Source organism: Mesoplodon bidens (assembly GCF_964165515.1).
Source record: "Mesoplodon bidens genome assembly, chromosome: 4".
NCBI classification, from domain to species: Eukaryota; Metazoa; Chordata; class Mammalia; order Artiodactyla; family Ziphiidae; genus Mesoplodon; species Mesoplodon bidens.
In genome coordinates this window covers 89,278,645-89,304,283 of record NC_138160.1, presented here as the reverse complement: position 1 = coordinate 89,304,283, position 25,639 = coordinate 89,278,645, and positions in this window count along the sequence as shown.

Genomic DNA, 25,639 nt, shown 5'->3' with positions numbered 1-25,639 from the left:
GACCCCTAACTGTGGGTGGGTCCCGCTGGGTGTAGGAACTCCTACCTCCCGTGCCAGTCCTGGAGGTCCGGCCTTAACTTTTGCTCCCCCTTCCCTCCCTTCCACTCCCTCAGGACCCGCACTGCTGGAGGGGGCCTCGGTGGGCAGAGGATCAGGCTGGGGATCTCAAGAGGTTCCTGGGGGTCCAAGTGGGCAGGGGAAACCTGGCCATGCTCCCTTTTGATCCTCTGCTCTCCCAGTGGTCCCCCAGTTTCCCCCTAAGTGCGTGGGATCCCTTCCCTTCCACCAGCCACCCTTCAGGGGTGCCGGTCCTGTCCCGCCTCCACTCCTCCTCCCCCTTCACTCCCCACACACCCCACATCCTACCCAATACCTGGGGGTTCCTCCTGTCCCCTTAGGTGTCCATGGCCCCCCACCAGTGCCTGGTAGGTGCCCTAGTTGTGAGGAGACTCGACTTCTGCGTCCTCCTTGTCCACCATCTTGACTCTGCCCCCCCCCCTTCCTTTCTTTAAATGGTTGAATTCCCTTTAGCTCCTACTTTGGGTTGTTCTCCAGTGACTTCAGGAAGTTTTTTGTGTTTGTTTTTTCCCTAGAGTTTAATCATTATCTGTGAGATGGTTAGTCCAATACAAGCTGCTATACCACTATCAGAATCATGACTCCTAATGTATTGACTGTAAAAATGCCAAATTTAGACCAGAGGATGGCTTTCAGTGCTATGAATATACTTTGTACGGTTACAGAGGCAGCTCATTGCCTTCCAATACCAATATTCTCTTTCTTCTTCAGGAATAGAACCCCAATTTGATGGAAAGTCACATTTCCCAGTCTCCCTTGTGGCAATATAAGTTCTGGTTAGTGAGATATAAGCAGAAGTTGTTGGGAGGAAATTTGTGGAAGTCACCTTAAAAGAGAAAGAGACAGCAGAAGGAAGCCCCTTTGTCCACTGTCTTTCTTCTCATCTTCCAGCATGTTGTGTGGACATAATAGTTGGAATTTCAGCATCTATCTTAGGTCATAAATTGGCAATAGAAAGATGGAGTAAAGAGTTACCAGGAGAGTGGGTCCCTAATTTCTGTGCAGTCACTACACCAGATCTGCCTACCACCAGGCTTCTTTTAAATGAGTGAAATATAAATTTTTATCTTGCTCTAGCCCCTGTTAATAGTAGTTGATGCTAATCCTAACTGATGTAGGTACGAGAGGCTCTCATATAAGCAATGCACCAATTAGTGCAAGTATATCTGTCGCGTAGGACTTTTACAGGGAAGAAAGTAGGTGAAGTGGGAGGTCATTAGCCACAAACCAGGAGACCTGAATTCTAGTCCTGCTTCTTCCCACTATAGCTACATATTTTTGAGCAAGTCTCCCTACCAGGCCACAGTTTCCTCATCTCTGAAAATGTCTCATTAAACTAAATGGTCTCTAATTTTCCTCCCCCATTCCACTGGAACTCTCCATGATGTAGATCACATTTTTGCTATTTTAAACAGTTATGGAGATATTATTTTCTTTAATTTGATCATGAGTCTTTACGTCCAAACAAAACTCCCTTTATCCCTCAATTTCCAAGAATATTTTGTGACCAGAGTCAAAGAGTCCATGTTCCCACTGATCTTAGTTTGTTAACCTTAGGTTTTGAATGGAAAGAATAAATTTTTGCAGGGTACCTCTATGCTCACAAATATTTCCCTAATTTTTTAAGAGGCCAGAACCAGTCAGTGGTGCAAATCAAACAAATAACACACATTTTCAATAGCATTGAGGCTCAGAACTGTGGCTGAGACGATGAAATGGTTTTATTTTCTAGATGACTGTTTTTCAAACTAAAAATATGTTTTGCATCAGTGATGTGTTAAGGTCAAGTCAAGAAAAGAGACAATATGTCCCATGTCACGGAGACCAGGATAATGAGAGTGTTTTCTGGGAGCTGGCTCAGAGGCTGTTCATTTCACCGGCAAAAGGTTATGCCAGACAGATTGTTTCTCATTTGATGTCTTAAATTAAACTGCTGACATGGCCTGCCTCAAAGTAAGAAACATACGTGTTTGCCAAACAGATCCTAAAGAAAATCCCTGTTTGAGAGAGTTGGTTCCCTTAGCTGCAGCCTTTGAGGCTTTTCTGTTTTTTAAGGTAGGCTTTGGAATTGAACCAAGTTTTCAACAGGAATGCGGCTCCTAGCGTATTCATCAGGGAGGCCCAGTGGAAATGAGGCTGGGTGCTTGTCAAAGTGCTGTGGGATGAGAATACCTATTCCTTAAGTACCATTCAGAAATATTGCACATTCATGATGCACGTGAGATCAAAGGGGAACTACTGAGGATAGAAAATTACCTATAAGAGATTCCTTTCAGCTATTCCCCTCCATTCGGGCCCCACCCTGCCCTCTTCTTTAGCCATCTCCACCTACCACCAAATCAGAGCTAAAGGAAAACCACATGTGATGGCGAGTGTTCCCCAGACCAGCCATATGAGCGTACAGGACCTATCCCAGGCTCTGAATCTGCATTCAAGCAAGATCCCTGGATGATTCAGAAGTCCTAATCCAGACATTTCAAATAGGATTAGGCAAGGGTGACGTGCCGGTTGCAGTTGTAGGTTTGGAGGATACAGCAGTGAATATAACAGACAATCCTGCTTGCACTGAGCTTACATTGTAATAGGGGAAGGAAGCAAGATCAATAAATAAGCAGACAAGTAAGTATTAGTATTTCTGATGTTGATGAGTATTCGGGAAGGGATGGGGGTGAGGGAGTACAGATGTGGAGTAAGGGTTCCTACTTATAAATGGTGATCACCTTCACTGAGAGGGTAAAATTTGCACAGAGGTATAAAGGAAACAAGGGAGGAAACCAATAGGTGAGTGGTCAGAGGACCTGAATCCCAGTCCTGGGTCTCCCCCTTTATGCCAAGTGCAACAATTTGCAAGATACTTAAACTTCCTGGTGCTTGGTCCCCTCATCTGACTAAGAGTGAAAATACTTATTTTGATGAATTTGGGGGTGATTTCAAGGATCAGAAGTGATGCACGTAGGCATGAATGCTATTAACCCTATCTGCCAAGGTCTAGGCTCCTTGACCCTTTGCCTCTACCTCACAGGGGGATGAAATTGGTGTGATTTAGAGTTCAAGTGGAAGTATAACGATTGAGCTTTGGGCAGTTATTCTAAGTCTTCCCTGAGCACCTGACACAAGCTGTGGTCTCAATTCCCAGGATGGAGGTGCCCCCACATGACCTCCCCTCACTGATTTCCTACCTGACCTGCTCCCTACACCTCCTCCTCCTCATGCTTTCATCTCCATGCCCAGACCTCTGCTATCTGCTCTCTTCTCTAAGTCACCTTTTCCCCAGACAATGGTCCTTCCACAGGGAGGGGCCACTTGCACATTCTTCTGGCAACAAGTGTTTCTCTCAACTCAGTAACTCTTGCCAAGTCTACATACCCTCCTCACTTGCCTTCATCTTGGGCTGTACAAGGTGTAGCAACTGTCTGCTTTGGGACCCTTGGAGCTACAATATAAGCCCTCTTCCATGAACTTAAACTTGGGATGCTCAGTCTCTGTCCTGATTGCTGGGTTGGCAGATAAAGGGACAGTGGAGTTGACCCACCTGGAAAGTGCCCCACCAATGTGACGTTTGACCAAAGAGGGCCCTATGCAGAGGCCACACAGCAATTTACGTGGAGTTGATTCCTCACTAACAAACAGTTCTTTCCAGTTAATTTAAGAGAATGTCTGTATTTGGTGTTTATGTAATTTTATTTTGTGTTTCAGTTGAGTAAGTGTTGCTGAATATCTGTAGAATGTGTGATAATTTTTTTGTAAAAAACTCAATAAAAGAAACATTAGCATAGGAAAATATTGTATGTTGTGTAAAACACTTGGCTGAGGAAATGTTTTAATGCATTATATCAAAATGCTACAGACACTCAGCAGATATATTACAGGAGCGAGCTGTGTTTGGCACTAAAGGAGCCCCAACTCAGCATTGCCAGGTTGAGAGAAGGGCACTGGGGGAGGCCTGGATCTTAAAAAGAATAGGGTGTCAGAGGTTTCTCTTTGACGGAACCAGCACTTATTCAGCACCTTCAGTGCAAAGCACCATTCTAGGCTCCTTGGAAAACATCAATGAAAAATGCATCCAACCTATCCTCCTGTAGCTTACAAGCTAGAGATGGTCTGGGTGTAAACATGAACTCATTTAGCTCATCTTTATGGGAGTTACTGTGAGCAAAGCACTATACAGGATGCAGGGAAGTAAAGATAAAACAGAGGTGGGCTCTGCCCTCGGTTCTAACAGGGGTGAGAAAACATGTTCAAGAGTTGTCATAAAAAATGTCAAATGTGGGACTTCCCTGGTGGCGCAATGGTTAAGAATCCGCCTGCTAATTCAGGGGACACGGGTTCGAGCCCTGGTCCAGGAGGATCCCACATGCCGTGGAGCAGCTAAGCCCGTGCACCACAACTACTGAGCCTGTGCTCTAGATTGGGTGAGCCACAACTACTGAGCCCGCGTGCTGTAACTACTGAAGCCCTTGCGCCTAGAGCCTGTGCTCCACAAAAAAAGCCACAGCAATGAGAAGCCCGCGTGCCGCAACAAAGAGTAGCCCCCACTTGCCATAACTAGAGAAAGCCTGCACGCAGCAACGAAGACCCAACCATAAATAAATAAATAAACAAACAAATTAATTAATTAAATTTTTAAAAATGTCGAACATGATGAGTGGTAGATTTTGACATTAATGATTTTATATCATTTATGTGTGTGTGTGCGGTACGCGGGCCTCTCACTGTTGTGGCCTCTCCCGTTGTGGAGCACAGGCTCCGGACGCGCAGGCTTAGCGGCCATGGCTCACAGGCCCAGCTGCTCCGCGGCATGTGGGATCTTCCCGGACCGGGGCACGAACCCATGTCCCCTGCATCGGCAGGCGGACTCTCAACCACGGAGCCACCAGGGAAGCCCTTATATCATATTTTTTAACCCAGCATCTCGAAATACTTCACAGCCCTGTTTGATGGGCTTTTGTTATAGAATTGTGGTGACTTACAGAGTGACAAAGGTCATTCTTCCCCTCTGTTGTTTTTGCAGCCATCGTTCATCGAAATGCCCTCTCACTCCTTGCACCTCTCTTTTTATCTGACCTCATGAGCACCTCACATAGTAAATGCTCAATAAACATGTGTGCACTGAATGAACTGAACCCACTCTGTGCCTGCTGATTTTATCGGTATGAAATCCTCCTCCACTTAACGCATATGTGGTCTCCTGACCTTAAACATAACTTGGGCTTGCCTAAAATCCACAGTACGGAAAGGAGACTTTTAATATTGGCACTCCCTCTACCTACGAAGATGTACAGCCCAATATTCAGATTTCAGTTCAAAGTCTCAAAGATTCCCTTGCAGAGGCTGCAAACTTGCAGAATCCAGACCAAAGACATCAGACATGCTTTGTTTCTTTGAAAATATTTGGTTTTCAATGGTTGGGGCATTTAACACCAACTCCACTTCTAGTATTCTCTGCCAGCCCCTCCCTTCTATTACCTGATTGGAAACTTAATGCACTTGAGCTGTCAACGCCTGAGGGCCAGAAATCCCTACTCAGCCCATCTTGATACAGGGTCTGAATTTTCAGGGGCATATAGAACATTGTAGCTCCAAGTCCATACAATTCCAACACCATGAAGTTTTAGTGCTGCAATAACTGCTATAACCAGCTCATTGGAGAAAAATGCTGAACATCTTAGCCCACTTCCAAAGAGCTGCTGATACCCTGACCTACACAAATGCAAGTCATTGAGAAAATGTCAGGAGAGATACCATAAGGGAAGCTTAGGATGTTGGAGCCTTAGTAGACTGCAATTGAGGCTTTAAAAAAAGTCATATGACTGAAAAGCACCAGTTTTTTTCACTTTGCATAAAAATCTAACATTGGAGTAAAAGAAATAGGAAGTATATCAATTTTTAATAAATACAAGCCATAAAATAAATTTAATAAATTATAAATGATAAAATTATTGAAAAATTAAATATTAAACATTCCCACATAAAAATGTAGAACATTTATTAATTAGGGAGCATTTTCAGAGTAATACTTGCACTTTAAATTGCTCTTAACTTTTTAAACATGCAATGTAGTAGACCTCTAGAAAGTGGTCTCACTACGTTTGCGTGGCTGGTCATGCCAAAGGGACACACTTGGTCAGTTCCCTGCAGGATGGCCAGCGTGGGGTGAACACAGATGGTTGGGGAGAGAGTGGGAAATGCGGCCAGTGGTGGAATTCCTAGGACTTGGATTTATGGAACAAGATAAGAGATTTCTCTTTCCCTATTTGGATACCCCAATACAAGGAAGAGCAGTCATCATTTGATTGAACATTTCTGGCAGAAAGCTGGAAGAAAGGTCCATACAGACATGTCTGGCTCTTTTCTAGGCCACTTTAAGAAAAGTCCTAGTCCAGATGCTTTTATTCTGGGTCTTGGACTGGAAAATATGGAGAAGAAAAGACAATGAAAGAGGATATCTGGAGAGAGACCAGCTTTCATTTTTCTTCTCCTCAGATTGTTGTGGTGCTTTTTTCTTTGTACCTCCTAATTTACAAACAGTGATTCTTTGGGTCCTCCCCGCCATCTTTCCCCTTCCTCCCCGATGGGAAAACAAAGGACTCACTTTGTAGAACCCACAAGCCAGGAATCACAGTATGGCTTAGGGCCCATGCCTACCACGGGCCCTGTGCAATGCCACAGCCATGTTGCAGGGGGGCTCTGAGTTGTCGGAGGAGAGTTAGGTGGTAGGTGTGGAGGTGCACTGTGCAGAGCCCCCATCATGGAAGGACTTCCTGGTCAGCTACAGGGAGTGGGTGCAGTTAACAGCCAGCCTCCAGGTGTTGGCTCCTTCAACAGAAGCCACGTGGTCCGTCATACTCTTTCAGGGCAGCCTGCACTAGATTCTACAGACAACACTCATTCCAGAGTGCCTCGCCAGCTTCACCAGAGCTTTGTCGGGCCTGCATCACAGATCGTCTTCTTCCTGGGACCAATCCTGTCTCTTCCCCCTTTCCCTTTTAGGTATATTCATCTGTAATAGCTATCCTGCTCCCCAGACTGTCTCAGTTTGAAGAACCGGCCTTGCAACAGTTGGTGCTGAGAAGAGTCTTAGAAAGCAGAGGGTAAGATGGAGCTTTAAAGCTGAATCACTCACCGCCTGTCTGGCAATTAGGGCCCATTTTACGGCACCAGGTGGTGGTCCTATCATTAAAACTTCCTTCAGTGGTGAATTGGGATGGTGTATTTGTAACAGAGAATGTACTAGTGAAAGCAGTATATGAGGCACCTGAAACTTATGAACATCTAGCCCTCAAGTGGGACTGGATGGCTGTTGCTAGGCGCTGTTGCTACTCCACAGAAGATCGTGAACACCTGAAAATGAGTAACAGGCAATTATCTGAAAGTCAGGGATTAAAGCCGGAGGGTCTCTTTGCTCACACACAGTGAAGCTCTCATCTTCTCTAGCTGGAGAGTGCAGCAAGCCAAGGACCAAGCCCAGGACTTCAAGTCGGAGTGGACGAACTCAACCAAGACAGGTATGTTAACCCAAGGTCAGGAGCCGGGTTGGGAAACCTGGGACCTTGACACATGCAATAATATCTGGGTGGATGCCCTCAAAGAGTTGTGGCAAGTCCCAGTGGAAGAACAACGAAGGAGGCTCCTGGGGTTCTGGAACAAAGCCATGTTACTTTCAGTGGAGAATTATGCACCTTTTGGTTTTTTTTTTCTTTTTTTTGCGGTACGCGGGCCTCTCACTGTCCTGGCCTCTCCTGTTGCAGAGCACAGGCTCCGGACGCACAGGCTCAGCGGCCATGGCTCACGGGCCCAGCCGCTCCGCAGCATGTGGGATCTTCCCGGACCGGGGCACGAACCCACGTCCCCTGCATCGGCAGGCAGACTCTCAACCACTGTGCCACCAGGGAAACCCTTATGCACCTTTTGAAATACAACTGCTGGCATGTTAACAGGGCCCTCCTGGAGACAGAGTGACTGACCATGGGTAGGATGGCGAACACATCCCAGTTTGCCCAAGACTTTCCCAGATTTTCAGTTTTAACACTGAAAGTCTTTTATCATGGCAAATCCCTCAGTCCTGCATTAACAGATAGTCACCCTAAGCACAGGACACTAAGTTACCAGGCATTATCCATCAGGGTTTGGGTCCTGTCACACCCTTCACATCAGAAGGTTGGGTGAGCCCAGCAGCAATCCATCATAAGATGGACATGATCCATCTGGGATCAAGCCCAAGGAGGACCTACTGCACAAGCAAGCTGCATGAACAGGTAGCCCAGACCAGAGCATCCACCATTTTTGTACATTCCCCTGCCTCAGCTCTTGCTAATGAGTGCATAGGACATCTTGTACAACCAGCTTAAAATAGAGGGAAACGCCTGAGTTTAGTACACAGATGGATTAGCTCAGTATGTGGGTTCAAGCCAAAAACGGACAGCAGCTTCAATATAGCTTCATCAGCAATGGACTTGAAAGAGAGCATCAAGGGAAAATCTTCCCAGTGGGAAGTTTCCCAATGTACCTGTTCACCAAATTGCAAAAAGAGAAATGACCCAAGATTAGAATATATATTGTGGGCTAGATATAGCAAATGTCCTGGCTTTCTGGTTAGATGCCCGATAGAGAAAAGATTAGAAGGTTGGGGATAAGCCAATCTGAGGCAGAGGCATGCAGATGAACGTGGGGAGTGGCACCAAGTGTGAAGATCATCATCCAACACGCTAAAGCCACCAGAGAGCAACCACTACAGAAGAAGCAGTAAACAACCAAGTAGACAGAACGACCAGGCCAGTTGAAATTATCTAGCCTTTGCCATCAGCCACGTTAGTGCTGGCATAATGGACACATGAATGTAGTGGCCATGGCAACAGAGATAGAGTCTACATGCAGGACATACAGCAGGGATTCCCACCTCCCAAGGCTGATCTAACTACTCCTCTGCTAATTGTCCCACCTTCCAGCAACAGTGACTGACACTGAGTGCCCAATATGGCATCAGTCCTGAAGGAAATCAACTGGTCACTTGGTGGTAAGCTCACTACCTTGAGCCTCTTCCATTCTGGAAAAGCCAGCAGTTGTTGTCATAAGAATAGACACAAGTTTGACTTTTCCCACCATCAGGGCTCAGCCAGCACTACTCTCTAGGGGCCTGTGCAGTATTTGATCCATTGGCATAGGATCCCGTATAACATGGCATTCCATCAGGGGACCCACTTTACAGCAAAGATATGAGGAATGGGCACACTACCATGGGATCCACGGGTTGGTCGTATCACATTCCCCACTGCCCAGAAGGATATAATGCATGCATTGAACCAAAGGCCTTTATAGGGCGCTGTGTCCCCATAGCACTATGCTCTCAGTAGGAAGTATACATGGATCTGGGAACCAACAGGTGGAAGTAGGAGTGACCCCCCCGCCCCACTTTCAGTGACTCACTGGGGAACTTTGTGCTTTATGTCCCTGCAACCCAAAGTTGTCCCAGAGGGGACAGACTTTCTCTAGGGGACACAGCAAGAGTCCCATTGAATTCGAACTGCAGTTGCTGCCCAGGCATTTTAGGATCCTTGTATCCAGGGGACAAGTGGGCAAGATCATTGCAGGTGTAGCTGACCCTGATCATCAGGAGGAGGTGGGCTTCTGTTACACCGTGGGACCAGTGAGGAATATGTACGGAACCAAATGGGTGCCCCTTTTTACTTCCTTGCCCGATTGTAACTGTGGATGGACAGATTCAGCAACCCCATCAGCGAAGGATATGGTGAACTTTGGAGAGGATGGTCTGAGTCTGCTGAGGTGGTACCCAAGAGTGAATGGGGGAGGAGAAAATAAGCATCAACTGTGGGCCCTGAAAGCACTTGCCTTGCTCAGACGATCACACTGGGGGCTATAATTGTCCACCTGTTCCCACTTTCTAAAAGAGGCCCACAGGAATCCTGGAGGAGCTGCTCACTGAGCACACCTGGAGAAGTAGATCCAAGAAGCCCGAAGGGTGGACTGTGGTTCACACTGAGCTGGGTCTGCCAGATCCCTTCCGGAGAAGGACTTGCCGCCCAGTTGCAGGGAGCCCAGCAGACACAGCTCTCCCTGTCAGCTCAGTCATGGTCTGCCTCAGCTGTAGGGGAGCCTCACTCAGGGTCACACTCTTCCTGGAGCCCCTCTCATCTGGTGACTGAGCTAGCAGGAGCAGAATGGAGGCCTGGCCATTTCAGCCCACAGTGTACTGGGTTGGCTGAGGTTGGTCAGTCCTGCATCATAGTTTTACTTCTTCCTCTGCCTAATCCTGCCTTTTGTTCACAGCCATTATTCGCTAAAAAAAAACCCAAGCCATCTTGTACCCCAAAGTCTATCTAAATGTCTGCTTCTGGAGAACACATTCCATTTCAAGCTCTGTAGGGGCTTTGGTCCGAGCATCAAGGAACAGGGATGAATTTTGCCTTCTAGTCCTTGGAATGGATACTTAGGAAGCCACCTGCCAGGGGACCAGGCAGACCCAGCTCTTACTACTGACCACCTCCTGGAGGTGGTCATTATACGAACAGCACCAGTGATCACTGGGAGGATTTGGGGGAGCCAGAGTTCCAGGGAATCTGTGTATGGCTCTGGTTAAAACCATGGGGGTCTTTTGCTGTGTTTTGTTTCCCATGGCTGGTGTGGCCTGAAAAAATAAGTGATATATCTGTTCGTCATATAGATGGATCAATCTGGATAAAGAAACATCAGTACCCACTGCTTGCTATAAAAGGACTTATTTGGCAATACCTGTGAGTCAATTTAAAAGGTCCTCCATGGGAGGGTTTCCTTCTAGATTTAGAGAATCATGTCTTCCGTGGGTCACCACCTTGCTCACTGACCATTCCTCAGTCACCATGGTCAGGTCAGACCAAAATAGATCCTGCAGTGGGTACTATTAGGGGTTTTGCCTTCATCCCCTAATGGTTTTGAGGGAGGAATGAGGAACTTTTGACAATAAGAAAAGCTCTGGCTTTGTGACTGCAGGTAAGGGACTGTCCTGAAGCAATCACTGGTTAGAGGTAGGGAAAGCAAGGCTGCAATGTGGCAAGTGGAGAATGAAAGAAAAGCTCTAACCCAACTCCGGGCATCCGTCTAGACCTCGCAGAGCAAAGTCCTTTCAGGACCTGACGGATCCTTTGTTATGATGGTTTGGAGCATATAGGACAGGCACAACCTGCTGACAGGAGTGACCAGATGTGGTAGGCAGACTGGTGTCCAGAAGAGAACATGGTGAGAAGCTGCAGGGGATCTGCAGATCACAGTGGCAGGCCCTGTATTCAACTGGCCTGTTGATTTGCCTGTCTCACCTCCCTGCCCAATCACCCTGTTTCTTTTCCATGGCAGTAACTATGTGTTGTCCCCTGCAGTCACTACAGTGCTCAGCATGGAGCTAATATCAGGAAACATGTTTATAGATGGAGTAAATTTAAAAACTGCAAGTAGCGGGCTTCCCTGGTGGCTCAGTGGTTGGGGGTCCGCCTGCTGATGCGGGGGACACGGGTTCGTGCCCCGGTCCGGGAGGATCCCGCATGCTGCGGAGCGGTTGGGCCCGTGGGCCATGGTCGCTGGGCCTGCGCGTCCGGAGCCTGTGCTCCGCGACGGTAGAGGCCACAGCAGTGAGAGGCCCGCGTACCACAAAAAAAAAAAAAAAAAAAAAAAACTGCAAGTATAAAAGAAACAGGCCCAGATGACCCTTGGCTTTCCAGTAATACCTTAAGAGTCACTGTGGGGCTTGCCTGGTGGCGCAGTGGTTGGGAGTCTGCCTGCTGATGCAGGGGACGCGGGTTCGTGCCCCGGTCTGGGAGGATCCCACGTGCCGCCGAGCAGCTGGGCCCGTGAGCCGTGGCCGTTGAGCCTGCGCGTCCGGAGCCCGTGCTCCGCAGTGGGAGAGGCCGCAACAGTGAGAGGCCCGCATACTGCAAAAAAAAAAAAAAGAGGAGTCACTGTGGACTCTGGGAGGTGGTCAGTAATAAGAACAGCACCAGTGATCACGGGGGGGATTTGGTGGAGCCAGAGTTCCGGGGAATCTGTTTATGGCTTTGGTTAAAACCATGGGGGTCTTTTGCTGTGTTTTGTTTCCTATGGTTGGTGTGGCCTGAAAAATAACTGATATATCTGTTTGTCATATAGATGAATGAATGGATGGATAGATGGAAACAAAAAAAGATACAGAAAGAAGGAGAGAGGTGGATAACCTCTTCTGTAGTGTATTGGTTAGGATGCTTTTGGTTGCAAATAAGAGAATATGAGACTGAAAGTGGCATAAAAATGAGATGTTTATTATCTCACATAAGAAGAAGTCTGGTGACTTCCAGGTTTATTCTGTGTTCAGTGATGTTGTCAAAGGCCCAGTTTCTTTAGGTTTTTATGTGTTGGCATCCTCCTCTGAACTAAATTGATCCAGTGTCATATTCTCACAAAATTGTCTCCAGGGTAGGAAAAGTAGCTCTTCCTTATTGCATCTTATGTCTGTTTCTCAGGAGCAAGAAAAGCTGTATCAGTCATTATAGACTAGATTATACTGCAGTAGCAAATAACCTCCCAATCTTAGTGGCTTAAAAACAACAAAAGCATATTGCTTGCCCATGCTGCATGTCTTACACAGATTTGCTGGCTCAGTCTTGGACCCAGACTAATGGAGGTTCTCATCTTAAAAAGAACTTCAGAGTTTGTAGTGGCAAGAAAAAAGAAGGCTGCTGATAAATCTTTTGGCCCGAAGTGACTTCCTCTTATAGTTCTTGTAACTTCCTCTTCGATTTCATTGGCCAGAAACCTGCCATGGCCCTGCTTCACTTCAAGGGGGTAGGGAGGTACAATTTTCCATGTATTCAGAAGTAAAGGAGAACCAGATATTAGTGAACGTTACCTGTGTTGTTCAGCTTTTCCCAGAAGTTCTAAGCCTCTTATATCTCTTTGTCCAGAATTGGGTCACATGATCATGACTACATTGAAACCCTATCCGGGGGAATGGAGTCAGTGTCAACCCTCTGAAGCAAAGAAACATTTGTGCCAGCCAGTCAGGAAGGGATCGATCTGGATAAGCAAACAGCAGTACCCACTGCTCGCTATAAAAGGACTTATTTGGCAATACCTGTGAGTCAATTTAAAAGGTCCTCCATGGGAGGGTTTCCTTCTAGATTTAGAGAATCATGTCTTCCGTGGGTCACCACCTTGCTCACTGACCATTCCTCAGTCACCATGGTCAGGTTAGACCAAAATAGATCCTGCAGTGGGTACTGTTAGGGGTTTTGCCTTCATCCCCTAATGGTTTTGAGGCAGGAATGAGGAACTTTAGACAATAAGAAAAGCTCTGGCTTGTTAGCTTTCCAGGAAAATTAATTCAAGCAGCAAACACCCAACAAAAAGTCTCTGAAAGAAGCTAATTAGTCCTCTTAATCAGTTAATGAGGGACAATTGAATTCAAAAGTTTCTTTTAGTTTCTTCCTTCTCCCTTTCTCTCTACCCATCCATCCCTCTTATAAAACATAAAATACATTACCCTATTTTGCCATGGTTTTAGTCCTTAGATGTTTATGATTCTGTGGCAGCATGGGGACAGTTTAAGTGAATGGCTGAAAGGGGAGGGGGAGAATTGCAGCAGATGGTTGAAATTCCAGAAAAGCCAGCCATAGCATCCCCACTAAGATTTAAATTGTGCTATTTCCGGGTGGGTACGAACTTGGAAGCTTCTTACCTGTAGCCTCCTTGAAAGAAAAAGCAGAGGGTTGGAAGAGGGACCTAAAATCTCGAGTACCAACTTGATCCCAGCCCCCAGCAGGCATGCAGCATGCGTGTGTGTGTGTGTGTGTGTGTGTGTGTGTGTGTGACATATGGCAATTTGAAACAGTTAAACATATGAAGAATGTTTTTCATTTACAGATGGTAAAAAAAAAAAAAAAAAAAAGGCATTTATTTTTTCATATAACACATTCCCGGGGTTTGGAGCCAGTCGCCTCCAGGGAAGGTCACAAATCCACTCAGTGCCCCAACGTGACTCAGGTTTATGTTTGAAGGTCTGCTTCAGCTGAAAGATGAGTAAAACTGTGGTTAAGTCAAACATTCCCTGATGGCTCTGGGGGCCTAGGGCAATGGATATTTCCACAAGGCTGTATGAAAAAGTCCAATTCGTAACCTTTGCTTCAGATGTATCCACCTGTTTGAGGCAGCCGAAGGAACAAGATTTATCCATCGGGCTAAATCCTTCTCATGGCATTTAGCCGGCACCTGGTACCACAGCTCTTCTGGGGCTGTGGAGAGGAGGATGGAGGTGGCTTTCCTGTGGCAACTACGCTGTCCTTTTCTCCAGTGAATAAAGCATTATTGCTTTCCAAGGTTTTTCCTGCTGCTATGAGAGCAAATTGGGTATCTGGAGTGTCTGATCAGGGCACCAAAGCTCTGCACGATTTGCAAAGACAATTATTCCACGGAGGCTTTTGACAGTGGGAAAGGAAAGTTAATTAAATCTCATTGTAAAATTAAATAGCATAACTATATATTTTAGAACTGGTGCAATTATGCCTTATCTCGGAGCACTGTAAATTCTTTGTGATTGTGATGTATTATCAGAAATTTTCATAGAATTCTAGAACTCAAGGGGCTTTAGAGATCACAGAGTGGAGCAACTTCCTTTTGTAAAGATGAGAACAAACCCAGAGAGGTTATGTGACAGACTAGAACCAACAGCAAGGCTCCTGATGCAAAACTGAGCGCTCTTGCCATTTCATTTGATTTGCATTTTGCACAGAGATGAAGCCTACATCAGGTCAAAATAGCAGATGGTCAAAAAAATAGCCTCTGAAAATCTCTTAGAAAGGCACCATGCTGGAAACAAACACATGTCTTCCACTGAGTCCAACACGGCCAAATTTTCCTTCAGAGTAGATTGTTGTTCTTAATTCATGCACCAAATGAAGTAGCAGGTTGGGGTTTAGAGACCCTGTTGTGTAGGAAGTGGGTCTTTTAAGCTCAAGAATCATAGTCTGTAAAGATGCTCCCACCATGAGAGCCCAGAACTGACTAAATTATGGATCGAGAGAGTCCTGACTTAGGGTAACCCTCAAGGGGAACACTTTGATCTCTGAACTTTCTGTGAGCTCTTACCTCTCTGGTATTTTGCCCTGTGATTTCTAGTCTCCCTGGCCTCTCAGAATTCTGAACTCTGTCTCCTCAACTTAGCAAGGCTGTGGGCTCTTGGGGAGGCCCCTCCCTGGGCTGGAACCTGACTCTAGGTGGTAGGCTGTAGCAACAGCAGCATCACCTTACTTGTTTCTCTCTTTTCAGGGTTCACTGTTGTGGTAGTCAGGGTTCTCCAGAAAAAATAGAACCAACAGAATATATATGAGATTTATTATAAGGAATTGGCTCATGTAGTTATGGAGGCTGACAGGTCCCAAGATCTGTAGTCAGCAAGCTAGAGACCCAGGACAGCTGACAGTGTAGTTTTAGTCCAAGACCAAATGCCTGAGAGCCAGGATGGTGCGTAGTTCTGGTCTGTCGGCTGGCAGACTCAAGATCCAGGAAGAGTCAGTGTTTCAGTTTGTGTCTGAAAACAGGAAAAAAGCCAGCGTGGTGGCTTGAAGGCAGTCAGTAAGGAGGAATTCCCTCTCACTCACAACAGGGTCAGCCTTTTGGTTCTTCTCAGGCCTTCACCTGATTGGATGAAGGAGGGCAATCTGCCTTACTCAGTCTATCGCTTCACATGTTAATCTCATCCAGAAACCTCCACACAGACACACCCGGAATAATGTTTGATCATATATCTGGGTACCCCATGACCCATGTGTCAAGCTGACACATAAAATTAACCATCAAAATTGTCCTGTGCTGCTTATTGTCCAGTGTCTAAAAACTTTTGCTTCAAATGTTTCTTCCTTTTTCTTGCTGCTGTTGTTTAAGATGAGAAAGTAAATTTGGTTTATCTTACTCTATCATGGCTGAAAGCAGAAGTCTGGCAGATGGCGTTATTAATCTAGGGGTACTGACAAATTATTGGGTTGGCCAAAAAGTGAGATATTACAGAAAACCCTGAACAAACTTTTTGGCCACCCCAATACCTACCTCCAAATTTGCTATTTTGCTCTCTGACCAGCAGTGAATGAGAGCTCCTCTTTTCCTGCCTCACCAAAAAATGTGTTGTCCTACTTTTGGATTTTTGTCAATCTCACAGGGAAAAATAGCATCTCTGTATATTTTTAATTTGCTTTTCTCTTGTAATGAGTGACACTGATAATCTTGATGTTTTGCATTTGTGTTTCTTTTTCTACAAACTGTTAGCTCATGTCATTTGTTCATTTTTCTATTTTGGGTTGTTAGCCTCTTTCTTTTCTAGGAGCTCCTTATGTAGAGAAATGAACACTTTGTCTATATATGAGTTCCAATTATTTTTTCTCTTTGACTTGATGCTACTTTTACATGGAGAAGACTTTGTTGTTGTTGTTTTTAATGTAGCTGAATTTATCAATCTTTTTTTTATGGATTCTAAATTTTTAGTCATAGTTAAAAAGGCCTTTTTTATACCAAGATTATAAAAGAATTCTCCCGTTTCCTTCTAGTACTTTTATGGTTTCATTTTGCACATTTAAATCATTAATTTTGCTGTATAGTGTAAAGTATGGATCCAATTTTATCCTTTAGCATATGATACTTGGTTGTCCCAACACCCTGTATAAAAAGTCCATCTTTATCATATACTAAATTCTATATGTATTTTATTCTTCTATAATTTCTGTTCTGTTCCAAAGGTCTGTCATTTTATGTGGCAGTGTCACACTTTTTAAATATTGAGGCTTTTTAGTATGTTCTAATATCTACTAGAGCTGATTTGTAGTACCCCCTGCCCTCTAAAAACAGCTTGTTTAGGTACAGAAAAGAACTGTTAGTACTTCTGTTGAGGTCATGTCAAATTCATAACTTAGTTTAGGAAGAATTAGGATATTTATGATGAAGAGACTTTTTTTTCTTTGCCACATCGCACAGCTTGCGGGATCTCAGTTCCCCGACCAGGGATCGAACCCACGTCCCCTACATTGGAAGGCGGATTCTTAAGACTTTTTTTTTTTTTTTTTTTTTTTTTTTTTGCGGTACGCGGGCCTCTCACTGTCCTGGCCTCTCCCGTTGCAGAGCACAGGCTCCGGACGCGCAGGCTCAGCGGCCATGGCTCACGGACCCAGCCGCTCCGGGGCATGTGGGATCTTCCCGGACCGGGGCACGAACCCGTGTCCCCTGCATCAGCAGGCAGACTCTCAACCACTGTGCCACCAGGGAAGCCCTGGATTCTTAAGACTTCTTGATCAAGAACACTTTGGGTCCATCATTTGTAAAATGTCCAAGGGGATTCTGATGGTTTCTGACCACTGCCCTCCAGGCACTGCAATGAGCTCTGCTGGGCAGGTATTAGGACTATGTTTTACTCAGAGGTTACGTAACCCAGAAAGCCAGAGCTGGAGAATGCCAAGCGTTTGCAGGATGTTCTAGTGGGAGTTCTTACCTCGATGTTACTAATGTGGAACATACAAGATCTCTCAACTGGTAGATTATTCTAAATGACACTTTCACATGGGTCAGCAAAGCCATTTCAGTACTTTTGAATAAGACTGACTCTATGGAAATTTATGAAGTGATCAACTTTTGGCAACCACGCCTTTCCCATTTTTCATCATTTTCCCCAACGCAGAGTTTCCTCCCTTCCTCAAGGCACTACTCCAGCTCTCAGTAATAACTCCATGTTTCCCTTATTTTCCTCTTATCAAAACCCATCCTCGGGAAAGGATATGCTATCAGTCATTTACACCTTACTATGAAATTCTTTCTAACAGTGGAAAGAAAGATTGTATTTATTTAGAAGAGTGCTGAGCAACTGAGAGCAATTGGAGGAGGCGGACAAAGAGCCTTCCAGGTGTCACTGAAATATTACCAGGTAGACCCGCACCTTCTAAGGCCCCACCTGCCTTAGAGGTGGCTTAAGAGGACCCTGCGGCCCCCAGGGGATGCTCTTGTCATCTTCCTTCCCACACTCTGAAAGGAATCCGAGACAGCACAAGTGATTTCACTGTGACCGCAAATTACAGGGAGGCTGCCCAGAGGAATACATTTCCCTTATCTGGCAGGCCTGGCAGTGTGCATCCGGGTCCAGAGCTCTCCCCTGTTAGACAGAAATGGTGTGATTGGAAGCAAAAATATGAAGTGCATTACATGCAACTTCTCTTATAACACATGCAAAGTAATCAATCTCAACCTCTGGCAGCCACACCAGGGAGCCTTTCCCTTATTTATTTATTGACTTGCCCTTGGCCAGCCCTTAACGTATTTGTTTCTATTGTTCCAAGGTTTTTGCTTAAAATTCAGCCAGCCCTGTTTCCTTCCTGGGACATAGATGGCTCATCTGTCAGCTTCTTTCCGTGTCAGGGACTAACACCCATGCCCTATTGTAAAGTAAAGCCCGCTTTATTGTGGTTTAGTGACCAGAAGTCTTTTTGGCTTAGCTATTCAATGTTTTCATGAGCACAGAGTCTTCTCTTTGGACTCGGGCTCTTTCTGGCTCCTGTTGGAGGGTCTGAGTCCGCAGCTCCTCGGAGGCTGCCTCGCAGAGGCCCTGACATTGCTCAGGACCTGGCAAGAAAGGCTTGCTGCGCCTCGGGCTCCATCCTCCACCGCTACTGCTTTGGAATGGAAACTTTGTGCTCGTCTCAATACACTGCATTTGAACAGTTGAAAAACTCAGAGCTTCCCCCTCAGGTGTAAGGGGAGCTTCTGCAACAAATGTGAAAGGAATGTGAGCTGACTGAAGTTCCTGAATGTGAGGCATGGGGAGGTAGGAACTGCACTTCATTTTTAAACACCTTGGCAGAGCTGCTGTGCTTCAAGAACTCACTGCAGTGCAGGGTGTTAAAGGCCTCAGTTCCCTCCGACGGGCCTTCTCTTCTCTCAGCTTCAAAACTTAAACAGAATTGTAAGCGAGACTCAGGAAGGGAGCGGAGGGGACGCTCTTCCGACCAAAGGAGACGTTCTTGCCCCAGCCATGTTCCAGCTGTCCCCTGTCCCGCCCCCTTGTCTCTCCTCGGCAGCCTATCTAGTTTCATCTCTGGACTTTTTATTAGGTTTTGATAAGGCTGTACATCACAAATCAGGTATGCAAGAGTTATCGGAGTTTATTTTTCTTTAACTCTGGTTAATTTTATATTAAGTCCGGGCTCTGCTGAGGTGGAGGAAAGTTACCCTCCGTCATCGAAGGTTCTACCCTGCCTTTCTCTCTGGGGCGGCATCTGAAGGCACGGAGGGGCCACGTGGAAGGAGGGTGACAGGGGACGCTTTTAGTCCTTGGAGCCTCTCCCGCTCCGGTTTCTGCTTAGTAGTCTGTCAGCCTTCTTGTTCCTGTTCACCTGGACCCCTGAGGTCAATCCCTCTCTCTTCTCTCTGCTTCTCGGTGCCGTGCTTGATGTCAGAGTCATCATTTTGCTCTTTTTGTGCCATGTGCCAGGCTGAGACATGAAAATCTTTGCAAGACTATTGTAGATCCTACCCTGGCTACCTAGATTCCCTGCACAGCCATTTCACCCCTTGGGAAAGGGCACAGATGCTCTCCGGTCTCAGCTTTTGGAAAGCGCCTAGGGTTTTCCTGCTTCCACAGGGTTCAGCCCAGGAGATAGGGACAAAAGACCCTTCTAACCAGGAGCCACCACCATCTGTTTTCTTATGGATTCTTTCCTATCTCTTTTCCATCTTCTCCAGCCCAGGGAATTTTTTCTAGTCTGAGGAGTTAAAGGTGGGGAGAAATACAACATTTTCCCACTCAGATCCTCCGCTCTCAAACTTCTTGTCACTTTCTCTCCTCAGGACACTCGGGGGCCCTGGCTTTTGGATGACAAAAGCCATGAACGCAATTTTGGCTTCCACCCTGCTGTAGCCTCCTAACCTTGAACAGTGACCCTAAAGTGGCCCAGCTGCTTGAAAGGGTTGATTAAAATTGATTGATTAAAATTTCAAAAATATTATTCGGCCACAAGGGTAAAAGAGCTTAATAAACAAAAAATCTCTCCTGAGGGGGTCCCTCTGATGCAGCTCCTAATGCCTGCTTGCTAAGGGTGAAGCATAGTGTATCAGGATGAAGGCTTGGGGCAAAGTCTATGAATTTTGCCACTAGGTTTTCAAATATGGCTGCTGTTCTGCACACTAAACTTTGTTTCTACTTTCTGAAATTGTTGTGTTCTAAGGTCCCGGCTTAAGCAAAGGACTGCAGACACTTTCTAAAGCCATATTACCAGGACTCTTTCTGACCTGATCTGTCTTGTTCCCAGCCTGCCTTTGTTCTTCCTGGTATATCCTGAGGGCAAAATTCATATGCAAATGGAGTGTGTGGCCCTCAGCAATATGTTGCTCTCTTTCTTTTCTTAACACCTTTTCTAGTATTTCACTTTAAATTTCTCCCATTTAGAAGCCAATATTTTCTTTAGTATGTGACTAAGTCTCTTATAAACACCCTTTTTCATATGCTTAATTTTTCAGTATATTGTCAGATAAGCTTCAAGTAAATAGAACTCATTTAGACTTTCCTTTTTAATTACAAATCCCTTTTACATATTTTGGGGTCAGGAATCCCATCTTTTAAGAGGAACATTTCTTTTTATTGATTGTACCAATTAGAAATTAAAATAGCTATTAAATTTTTTTTAATGGCCTATGTTAAATCATATAAAAAAGGAACTTATTGGGCTTCCCTGGTGGCGCAGTGGTTGAGAGTCCGCCTGCCAATGCAGGCGACACGGGCTCTTGCCCCAGTCTAGGAAGATCCCACATGCTGCGGAGCGGCTGGGCCCGTGAGCCATGGCCGCTGAGCCTGCGCGTCCGGAGCCTGTGCTCCGCTGCGGGAGAGGCCACGACAGTGAGAGGCCCGCGTACCGCAAAAAAAAAAAAAAAAAAAAGGAACTTATTTTGGAATTCCTTAAAGGTAATACAGGAAAAAAGTCACCGTTCAGCTCAATATTCAATGGTATGACTATAAAGGGGTAAATCCACACATATGCATGAACACCTATAAGTGTACAGATATACTCAAGAGTGTGATAATATAGAGATGAGAAGTGGGTGAATCATGGAGCAAAAGAAGAATGGTGCCTAGTAGGGAAGAAAAGAGAGTAAATCAGCATATAGGGGGTAACTGCTTTGTGCTTGGTACTTCTCAAGCCTGTGATGCAGACATCATCACCTCCATTTTGCATAGAAGGAAACCAAGGCTCAGAAGGGTTAGGAAGCTTGCCCAAGGCGACATGTCTACTTAGCAACAGAGCTTGGCTTTGAATCTAGGTCTGTGAGACTCCAAAACATCCTCTTTCCACAGAATGCCAATATTCGTGCTTGGATACTTACCTTTTGTTTTTTATACTTATAAAAATCCATACCAAAAGATTAGCTAGAAGGAGTATAATGGAAGGAGATAGCCAACTATATGTTCTCAAGCATACTATATCCATTTCACACATTTAAACGAGGCTGGCTACAACAAATCTTGTTGAAGGTATTCATTTTAACAGTGCAGTCTTTCAAGATATGATGCAGGTCTTTAGCAAGAGCTACACTATTTTTGCAATCCATTGAGTGGTGACAGGAGTTCACTTCACACCATCACAAATTTCCCATGAGAGCTCACAAAAGCTTGCAGCTCAGTAACATGTGGGAAAGTGCAATATTCGGCTCACAAAGTAAAAGTAATATGTCACCATTGCATGGTAGAGTAATAAAGTACGTGTGTATTCTAAGTGAAATGGAGTTAGGTGGAGGAGATAAGAGCAAGTCTGCACACAGAAAATGTATTGTGGACTTGAAAATAGCAGGAGATACTGCGTTTCTTACAACAGATTTGCTTCTGACACTCAGCGTAGCAATTTGTGGTCTAAACACCTTTGTTTCCTTATCTTCAGCACAGGACTGAAATTCAGACATTTTAATTTTAAAATAAGTTTTTCCAAGTGTCACTCATTTGCTGACACCATGGGCCCCCATAATTAGAAAGGCTACTTACGTCTGATTTTCTTAAAGATCTATCTTTTGCATAAAATGCTTGATAAAATATGCAATCTTTGTCCAACTAATGCCTTGATAACCGACTTGACATTTTTTTTAACTCCTTCATTTAAGAAATAAATGAAAATTTAGGTGACCCATGTCCAAAACGAAACAGTCTTTACAAACATTCCCTTTTACCTTAGCAGCAGCTCCTTTCTCTCTTTTCTAATTAATCAGTATGTCAATTTCCAAACCTGAAAACTGAAGGGGAAAATTTTTTTAAAGATTGTCATTATCTAGAAATGGAACCAAGAACTAACTATTGCAATAGTAAGCCAAGTAAAATGTGGTTCACCAGCTACTCATCCACTGCCAGAAAAATGGCTTCAGGATAAGTTCATTCTTCCCCAAGGTATATTTACTCCTTGAAGTCACGAGGAAGAAATCAAATATACCAGGAGCACTGGAAAGTTCTAGGTGAACGTTTTATTTCTTTTTTTTTTTTAACATCTTCATTGGATCTCCATTGCTTTACAATGGTGTGTTAGTTTCTGCTTTATAACAAAGTGAAACATTGTATTTCTATTTTTAAATGTAATTCAATGTTTTGGTGCAATAGCTTGTATTACCCAAGAGATCTCCCGAGACAGCCTCACGTAGAAGGAAGAACACGGGCTCTTGCATCGCGAGACCCTCAGTCCTGGAACCACCACTTCCTAACCAGGTGACCCTTAATGAGTTCCTTGGCCTCACCAAGCCTGGTTTCCTAATTTGTAATAACTGAGATCAGTAAGCCTCTGATCTCATGGGGTCAAACGAGGTAATATTTGAAAGTGGTTTCTAGTCTCTGAAAGTTAGTACAGACTTTTTTAAAAGTAGGAAACTTATATCTGAAATGGTCCACATTTACAGCAGTGCAGTTTCCTTTCATTGCACTTTTCTTTGGCATCAAAGGGAATTTCAGCCACATTAGGAGTTAAATAAGTATCCATAGACCCAGCCATGTAATCACCACCATCGCTGTGAATATTCTTTTTTCACAGAAAAAAAAAGTGAACTGATTTCCAATCAAATAATGAGTCCCCCCCCCCTTTTTTTCTTTTTAAACAAAGCCTACTTGTTAGTTTGGGATTCACCAATTTTTTTCTGCTCCGTGCTGCCTGGAATACAGGGCCCTTCAATGAAGGAACTTTAAGGGACTCACTATTCCATAAATTTTTTGAGAACAGGGGCCATTTTTGCATCTCTAGTGCATAGCACAGTGCTTGGCACAGAGAAAATTCAGTAAGTGTTGGTTGAACTTAACTGTTGAACTGAATGAAATTGAGATGACAGATGCATATGACAGCATAGTAAAGCCAGGGGCTAGGCCAGAAGCTGACAGGCGTTGAATAGAAACTCCTGACCAGGAGACAGTGGTGATCACCCATCAGAAGGCAGCAAGGCCAGTGGTGGAGGTGTGTTTGTTACTTGTGTGTGAAGGTGAAGTGCAAGTCTGCTCCCTCTGTGTAGTTGGGTACGCTATTTTATTTGTGTAAGTGTGTATATAGATAGATGATGGTAAATGACAAGCATACAGGTCAGAATTGCTATGGCTAGCTACGCATGCAAGTCCATTTAAGTGACATTTGAGTAAAATCTGTTCTTTAAAAACAATCAAGAACCTCTTCCTTTCTCTAGTTGTAAAAGGTTATCTATCTTGTCTTTTCATTCTGACTTTCCAATTTGGCTTTCCAACCAACATGTAATTTTACTTATTTTATCATCTTACCGTGGCTTATAAATATATTAAAAAAAGGAACAAGTTATAGATGAAGAAAAAAATCTGTTTATTTACAAATATATTAATGTGTTTCATTTCACTCAGATGCCTCCCTGGTCTGAATTAGGTTGTAATGGGGCCAAACACTGAGCTTAGTGTTGGTTTCATGGGGAAAAGCCAAGTAGTCAGTTTTAATTACTTGTTGCCATATCCTTAAACAATGCACCAAGCATGGAAATGTTTAAAATATCTTTCCTTCTGTCTGATTTCACTTTAGTCAGTCCAAATTTGGCATCACTGCTTTCTGAAATATTTTTGATTGTAGAGCAGTTGGTGATTTTAATAATTTAGTATAGAAGAGAGAATGAAGAGAAAGAAATTGGAATTTAAATCACAATGGCAAAAAAGTTAATATAAAATGATGTTTGGTTTTAAAAAACAAAAAGGTTCCCTTTGAGATGCTGTTGTGTAATTGAATGGATTAAGGGATCTGACGGGAACTTGAGGGGTGTCTCAGTGGAGGTCTCTGGGGTCAGCCCTCAGCTCTTGTGCCTCACGTTAAACAAGTTTGTCAATTTTCCATCAGATTGATTTTTCTCACAGGTCTAAAGGCCTTGTCTTATTTCGCCTTATTTCCACAGGGGTTCTTAGCATTGCAAACTTCCATTTACTTTTGTTTCAAATTGTGAAGAGTGATTTTTGTCTCTGAGAGATAATCAAAGGAGAAACCTCTGGATTTGGAATGCCTTGTTTAATATGGAGACCATGTTGGTTGGCTGCCATTTTCCTTCATTATTTTTTTCTATTGGAATGAATCAATCTTTAAGGATAACCATGCTCATCTAGTTTATCTGGAATCATCTTTTGCATTTGATGTTTTCAAATTCCTACTTACAACAATGGTTTTGAAGGAGATCAGATAGGTTGGCCCTTTCAAGACAAGTAACAATGAGCAGATTCCAAATAGACCCCCTGAGAATACAGAGACTTACTAATATCTTGGAGCTGATCTACCTGACCCAATGACATCTGTGAGAACTCAAGCACACAGTAAAGAAGCTAGTTCCTGGCTCTTAACGTTGAGTTCCTTTGTGTTAAATATTGAATCCCTCAGGGTTTCCTTTTTTCTTTTTTTTTCTTTTTTTAAGTCATGTTCTGTTAGTTCCAAAAAAGAAAAATCACTTTTACTCCAATTTACAAAAAAAAGTTCCTTAAAATGACTTTTAGTCTTATGACTTCCTTTGAATTTTTTGGAAAGCGTGTAAGAAAAACACCACATTTACATAAGCAGAATCAATTATGTCTTCCATTGCTGTCCTTACACGTGCTTGACTATTTCTTATTTAAATAGGAAACCACAAAAATACACACATCGTACATTTCTGTTTTCTTAAACTTTCAAACATTGTCTTCCCATATATGATCATTTGCTCCTCCCAACTGTGGCTTAGTGCTGTGACTTAGGGAGAATGGGTACCACCATCCCCCATTTACAGATGGCATGAGTGTGTCCTGCCCTGAGACACAGCAGTAAATGCAGAGCTGGATCTAGACCCCAGGTCTTCAGACTCCTCAGCCTAGGCCCCTTCTATTGTCTCATGCTGCTTGAAAGAGCTTGTCAAAGACTATGGGCTTCTCAAATTGATTCCCTGGCAATTTTTCTTTCAAAAAAATGGAAATTGTTTATTCATCCTCAAATTATAATCACTTCATCACATTAATAGGGAAAATCTTCTCATTTCCAGACCCTTGACAAATAGTTCCCAGTGAATAAATGAACCCTGCTCTCTTGACTACCTGCTA